A 7609-nucleotide genomic window follows, 5' to 3' on the forward strand; every position below is an offset into this window, starting at 1 on the left:
TTGTGTCTTCAGCACCTAGCACATTGTAGATGTTTAATAAATGTTCTTTGAATGAATAATGTTTGCCCTATTCCAGGAGAGTTGTCATGGACTGTTTTTATATATTTTATTTTTCCACTAATTACATGTTAAAACAATTTTTTGCAATTTTTAAAAGTTTTGAGTTCCAAATTCTATCCTGCCTTTCCCTCTCCCCTCCCTGAGATGATAAGTAACCTGATATAGTTTATACATGCACAATAATGTAAAACATTTCCATATTAATCATTTAGTATAAGAAGACTCAAAAGAAGGAAAGAAAGAAAGAAAGAGAGAAAGAAAGAAAGAAAATGAAAGAAAAATAGCATGCTTCAGTTTGTATTCAGACAGTATCAGTTCTTTCTCTGGATGCAGATAGCATGCTTCACCATGAATCCTTCAGAATTGTTTTGGATCATTGTATTGCTGAGAATAGCTAAGTTATTCACATTTCTTCATTGTACACTATTGCTGTTACTATATACAATGTTCTCCTGGTTTTGCTCATGTCACTTTGCATCAGTTCATGTAAGTCTTTTTCTTTTTTTGTTTAAATTTTTATTTTTACGTAGGGAAAAATCAAATATACATTTAACCCAATTTGGTTGCAAGTTCTTTAGCTTTTGCCTTTTCCAGCTTGGCAATACAAGCCACTGATTTTGAACCCAGAACATTGCCACCCCAGTGATGACTGATCTCATCATATCTGTCATTGTAATTGGTTTTGATGACTTCTACTAGCTTAGCCAAGGCTCCCTTATCTTCAGGGTTAACCTGTGTGAAGGCAATGCTTGTGCACATCTTTCTGTGAACTAAGTGACCCAGCCTGGCTTTACCCTTGATAATACAGTAAGGAACCCCCATTTTTGGCACAAGGCAGGTAGGAAGACCACTAGCTCAATGGGGTCCACATCATGTGCAATCACTACCAACTGTGCTTTCTTGTATTCTACCAGGGTAGTAACAGTATTAACACCTGCTCTGAGGACAGGTGGTCTCTTAGTGGGGACATCTCCTTTTCCAGAAGCTTGTTGTTCAGCTGGAGCCAGCAGCCTTTGCTTCTTTTCTTGCTTTGTCTCAGGTCTGTACTTGTGAGACAGTTTAAGCAGTTGAGTAGCTGTCTGACCATCCAAAGCCTGGATGAACTGGTTAATTGCTGGTGACACTTTCAAATGCTTACAAAGGATAGACCTTTGACGCTGCAGTCTGATGTACCGAGGTCATTTGACAAATCGAGTAAGATCCCTTTTGGACTAGATGTCCTGACCAATGCCAAAATTCTTTGGCCACTTCTCAAACAAAGGATTGACCACTTTCTTGGCCTCCTGTTTCTTTACTACAGCAGGGGCCAGAGCCACCTTCTTCCCCTTGGCCTTCTTCCCCTTTGGCATTTTGGCTGGCTGAACGCGAAAAAAGCTCATGTAAGTCTTTCCAAGCTTTTCTGAAATCATCTTGCTTGTATTTCTTATAGCAAATAACTTTCCATCACAATCAAACCCCAGCTTGTTTAGCCATTTTACCAATTGATGGGCATCCTCTTGATTTCCATTTCTTAGCCACCACAAAACAGCTGCTGTAAGTATTTTTGTACAAATTTTGTACAGAAAATACAATAGTACTCCCTTTTTATGTCTTGGGATATAGACCTAGCAGTGGTATTGCTGGATCAAAGGGTGTGCACAATTTGATAGCCCTTTGGGCATAGTTCCAAATTGTTCTCCAGAATGGTCGGATCAGTTCATAACTTTACCAACAGTATATGAATGTCCCATATTAATAACATAATTGTTTGCATGTAATCTCTCTCTTTAGTCTGTGAGCTCCTTGAGATCAGGGACTATGTTTTTGCCTTTCTTTGTATCCTTAGCACAGTTCCTGGCACATAGTAAGCACCTAATTAATGTTTGTTAACCGATGGACATGGGAGACTTCTCTAAGATGTTTTTCCTTGTTGGCAGCTCAGACAGGTACAGAACATTCAGACATCTAACCCTCTGCTCTCTTGTCTCAGAAGCAGATCTGGTTTCTGAGGATGGAATTAGAGAAGTCTATATATGTCGACTAAAATTTCACTAGGGAGTTACTTTTATTGGGACATAGACAATTTAGGAGAAAGAACGACAGCATTTGAGAAATCTAACTGTAGACTCGGAATTTTACAGGCATCTTAGAGAGCTTAACTTTGTTTATTTTGAAGCAGACAGTATAGTGGACAGAGTATAGCACTTGGAGTCAGGAAGACCCAAGTTCAAATCACGCCTCAGATACTATCTACCTATGTGACTCTGGGCAAGTCACTTAACCACTCTGTGACTCAGTTTTCTTATCTGTAAAATGAGATGATTGTACCTGATGGCCTCTGAGGTCCATTCCAGTTCTAAAACTATGATCCTAAGAAAGGTACCTATATTCACTTAATGCAACAAGATAACAAATATTTTCTAGGTCTTAGAAAGCTTGCAGAGAGTCATCCAGCCTAATGCAGAATTTCTAAATGTTTGATTCATTTCATTAGTCCTGTCACTCCAAATATTTCAGACAAAGCACTGAATACTAAAGATCTGGACATTTTCCTCCAGGGGTTCCAGTCTTAAGAAGAATAAAGAAATTGTTTACATGTGTTATTTTTCTCTTGTGGCAATGAGTAGAGTTCAGTCTGCATTCCCTCCTGTTCACCAACTCTTGCTGGATGCAGATAAATAGGTGTTCTTTTAACAGATGATTTATTCAGTTCAAGGCTCCTTCTGCTCTCTGTGAGAAAAAAAAAAGAAATGCAATTATAGAAAACCGTCAGAAATAACATCTTTTTCAGACATACAGTTCACTATTACTTAGTTCTTTGAACCTTGGCATTTTTCAGGCTTCCCGACTGATGGTTGTCTAGGAGGAGAACTATAGATTCAATGTTGATAGAGATATAGGGTTTCTAAGCACCCACACCCTCCTGGTCTAAGAGCCTGATAGCACAAAACAATGTATCAGGACAGGTTTGGATAAAATGTTCAAGCTCTCCCTGACACCTGGCTCACCCTCAGGTTTTGCTTACTGCTGACTCATGGTTTAATGACGTCTGTTTTGCTGACTTATTAATCATGCTGCTTTAGTAGAATGATAAGGATGATAGCTTTCCCATATTAACTGATGATAATACTTTTATTTTTTTCCAAATGTTGCCAGTCAGCAAAAGAAGTAATATTCCAGGGTAATTGACTAATTGAAGTTTAAATTTCCATCCCAGTCCTGTTCCAGCAATAGAACTTAAGCAAAATAAGAAGATAATCTGTTTTCAATAGGAAATGACAGAGTACACACACAATGTGGAATTTTTACAGGGATGGTAAATCATCCATGTTCATATTCCATGTGTCAAGCAAAAAAGAGAAATAGGGAATGGTAGAAATGGATCAGCATTCCAGGCTATAGTTATAAGGTTCTAGGTACATCTGCATTCTAGTAGCATAGTTCCTTGAGCAGACGGCCTACATAGTAAGAGCCCAACTCCATTCCTCCTAAGTTTGTCACCTCTCTAATAATAGAATCATAGATTCTCAGAGTTGAAGAAGTAAAATAGTCTAACCCTCATCAAAATCAGGGAACTTTTCAGTGATATCAGCAAATGGTCATCTATCTTCTCTTTGAAGACATTTAGAGATGAGGAAATCATTGATTGCCTCATGAAGTAAAGTCCAATTCACTTTTGGACTGCTCTTTTCCTAGCTCTGGTTCTGACTTTCCAGGCTTTGCCACCAAGACTCAGCTGCAATCTCACATTGGAACTTCCCTCAGCACCTAAGACCTCCTCACCCTGTAACATCCCTATTCATTCATATGGTCTTCTCACCTTGAAACATCCCTTCACCATACCTGGCCCCCTCTTCCATTGGTGAGTTCCTTCAAGGGCCTCCATTTTGGAGAAGGGCCTAGGCAAGTCAACCTTTATTTCCATATAGTCTCTCCTGCCTTTCCAGACATAGCTAGCATGCCTCTACATGGTTACTTCACCCTACCTCCCTTTTAAGCTTTCTTTTGTCTGTTGTCTTCCCTCTTTAGAGTATAAGCTATAAGCTTCTTGAAGCTAGGAACTGATTTTTTGTTTTGTTTTGTTTTGTTTTTGTTTTTGTTTTGTTTTTACTTAATTTCCCAGAACATAGCAACATACCTGGAACATTGTTGTTATTGTTGAGTCATTCACTCATGTCTGACTTTTCATGACCCCATAGATCATAATGCTCTGGGGTTTTCTTGGCAAAGATACTGGAGTGGTTTGTCATTTTCTTCTCCAATGGATTAAAGCAAACAGAAATTAAGTGACTTGTCAAGTGCACCATAGCTAGTAAGGGCCTGGGCCCAAATTCGAACTTAGGTCTTATTGACTCCAGACCCAGAACTCTATCCACTGAGCCACCTAACTGCCCCTACCTGGAACACAGTAAGCATTTAATAAATGCTTGTTATCTTCTATTATTGCCTATTTGTTAGGAAGTTTATATTTGGATGACTTTGGATTATTCATGAACTGAATAATCTGACTTGAAATCTACATTTGTGTAACTTTCACCCATTTTCTCCTCATTCTTCCCTCTGGAGTCAAGCAGAAACAATCTAGTCTCTCTCCCATATGATAGATTCCCAAATGTTTGAAGACACTTAATATAGGATCATAGTTCTAGATCAGGAAAGAAGCTCAGAGGCTCTAAATGATTTTTCAGCTATCATATACCACTCCCCTTATAGCCCATCCTCTTCTCTAGACTAAGTATCCCCAGTTCATTTAGTTGTTTAGGTAGGTAAATCAGGCTATTCTATTACATCATACTATTATGAAGGCCAAGAAGAACAAACATCTGGTGATAAAACTTTTCCTATAGGTTTATGCATGAAATAAAAGTCACTAACATTCCACCTTTCTAGAAGCTTGGGGAAAATGGAATGGTTTCCTAGCATACATGTGGGAAGATTTAGATGAATCACTTCAGTAATCTGGGCCTCAGGGTTCGGTGATATCAAGCAATAAATACTGTACACCATTTACAATCCCTTTTGTGGGGGTGTGGCTCCTGTCCCAAAGATGGTGTAGGTATGTCTGTCTACATTGGCACATAATATCACCAAACCCATGAAAACAGTATTTATTCTAGACTCAATTCATTTCCCATTCATAGCTGGGACATATCTATGGATTTATGGTTAGGATAACTCATGTAGTAGTAGAATACTCAGTGTTTTGAATGTACAAGTTTAAGGGGCAGCCCTTATGGGCTAAGGCCCCATTCCTCAATTCAAACATCCCTTAATAAAAATGATGCATTAAGCCATTATCATTCCCAAATATAATGATGTGAATTTATGGATTGGATTATTGACCAGAGACGTAAGAGGATGGACAGGAAAGTTTGGACAGGTTGGGAGGTAGAGTAGGGAGAAAGAAACATGGGTGCTAAACATGAAGGAGGACAGACTTGAGTGGGATGTCGCAATGACAGGAGGAGATAAGTCTTTACATCCATGAGGAGTAAGAATTGAAAATGGGGATAATGGTATGGGAAGGGAAGCTGAGATGGCGTGAAAGACAAACTCCCATGGCATTCTGTCTATGAAAATGAGGATTGGTTGAAGGACATGGAGGTGTTTAGCCTGAAGAAGAAAAAATGTAAGGTGAGTGGCATGATATATGTCTTTATGTATCTGAAGGACTCTTATATGGAAACCTGAATTCAATTTATTCAGCTAGGCCCCCAAAGACATCCCTAGGAGTAAAGGATGGAAATTGTAGAAAGGCAGATTTAGGCTTGCTGGAAGGAAAAAAAAAAACTTAAAGATTAGAGTTGTCCCCAAGCAAAATAAGCTACCTTAGGAGATAATGAATTTTTCTTTGGGTCATGGTGGGTCTTCAGATGGAGGTCAGAGGGATATTTTTCAGTGATGCCAAGGACAGAATTCCAGTTCAGGTAGGGACTGGACCCAATGTCCTCTGAGACTCCCAACTCTGAGATTCTGTGAGATTCTGTCTGAGGGCTGGCCATTGTGTTGTTTCCCAAATCACAGCAGTGTTCCATTTTAAAAGCCATCTGAATTGTGGAGCTAGTACACAGTCTTAGAATGTGGTGTTCTTGAAGGATAATCTCTCAGAATCAACAAAAATTAGTGCTGGGAGGAGTTTTAGAACAAAGTGTTAGAAATAGAAGGGACACAGGATGTTAGAACAGTGAGTATTAGAACTGGTAAAGGACCTTAGACTATAGAAGATTAAGATGAAAAAGCAAAAGGATAGAGAGAGCTGAAAGGGTCTTTTGAGGTCATCTAGCTTCTCCCCTATTTTAAAAGGAGGAAATAAATGTCTGGAAAGGTGAAGTGATTTTTCCCAAGATCACATAGTGAATTAATGACAAAGACTGGATTTGAACGGAGGTCTCCTGCTTCACATTCCACTATATATCTCATTGCCCTATGTCAATTTAAAACACACACACACACACACACACACACACACACACACAGAGTCAAGTATACATTAACCTGATATTTGCAACAGTCTAAATTATTTTTTTCTTTTCCAAACTCAAATGCTATTTTGGTCCTTTAAACTTCAGGCGAACTTCCAAGACAGACACTCCCTAATCCCAGCAGACTGTATTATGTGTGTAAAAATATCAAGATTCAAGAAATACCACTTTGCTCACTTGCTCCTGAATCCAGTGACAGGAGGCTTAGTCTCTCCACCTCCCCCCTCCCATAATTGCCCTTTTCTCTGTGCCTGAAACAACTATTCTTTGAATCAATGGAGCCATCCTGACTGCAAACCTCCTTAATTTTTTCATATAGCCAGAAGATAAAGGAAATCAAGGTAGCTATGGGCAAGGAAGAGAGCATCTTCTCATATGTCTTGAGCGATCCATCTCCAGTAGATGGATGAGATTTCTTAGAGCAGCAGCTTTGGTGGCTCCAAAGAGGGTATCCCAGGAGGAAAAGAGCTGTGCTATGGGTGAATCTGAGTGTTGTTTCTACAGAGAAGGGCAGGGAGGGAGACTCCATAGGTTAGCAGGATGACAGAAAAGGTCTGCCTTTAGAGGAGCCATAGGGAGAATTTAAATGAAAAATTGCTATTCTGGGAAGATGCTGGCATATTTCCCAGATTCCATCCAGCATGGAAGATCAGCAAAAGAGGTAGCAGGGCATAATGAAAAGAGTGCTGGGCTTGGAGTCAGAGGATTTGGATGACATCCCAGCTTGGCTATTCCCTAACTGTATGATTTTGGTCAAGTCACGTGATGTTTTTGAGCCTCACTTTCCTCATTTGTCCAACGGGGATTAAAATCCAACCCATCTTTCCCGGCTTTTCAACGAGGCTGTAAGGATGGTGTGAGGTAATGTCTATAGAGAACTTTGCAAAGTGTAAAGCAGGGCCATACAAATGTCATCTAAGATGATGACATTGATGATGATGGTGATGAATGGCATTCAGTCCAATTAGGTTTTAAACTTATGATATTTGACAACTCTGATTCATGCTGGCTATGTCAGTGATTTTCCCTTTGCCTGTTTTTATCCACACAGCCTTCTAGGGATGGTGAAAAACACATTGGCAATGGGT

The 7609-nt window shown here is 39.5% G+C and overlaps 1 pseudogene; it reads right to left on the minus strand.

Moving 5' to 3' along the window:
- Positions 1–574: 574 nt before the first annotated feature.
- Positions 575–1418, minus strand: LOC114030678 (annotated as a pseudogene).
- Between the last annotated feature and the right edge of the window lie 6191 nt (positions 1419–7609).

The sequence above is a fragment of the Vombatus ursinus genome, unplaced genomic scaffold, assembly GCF_900497805.2.
Source record: "Vombatus ursinus unplaced genomic scaffold, bare-nosed wombat genome assembly UNPS02014973.1, whole genome shotgun sequence".
Lineage (NCBI taxonomy): Eukaryota > Metazoa > Chordata > Mammalia > Diprotodontia > Vombatidae > Vombatus > Vombatus ursinus.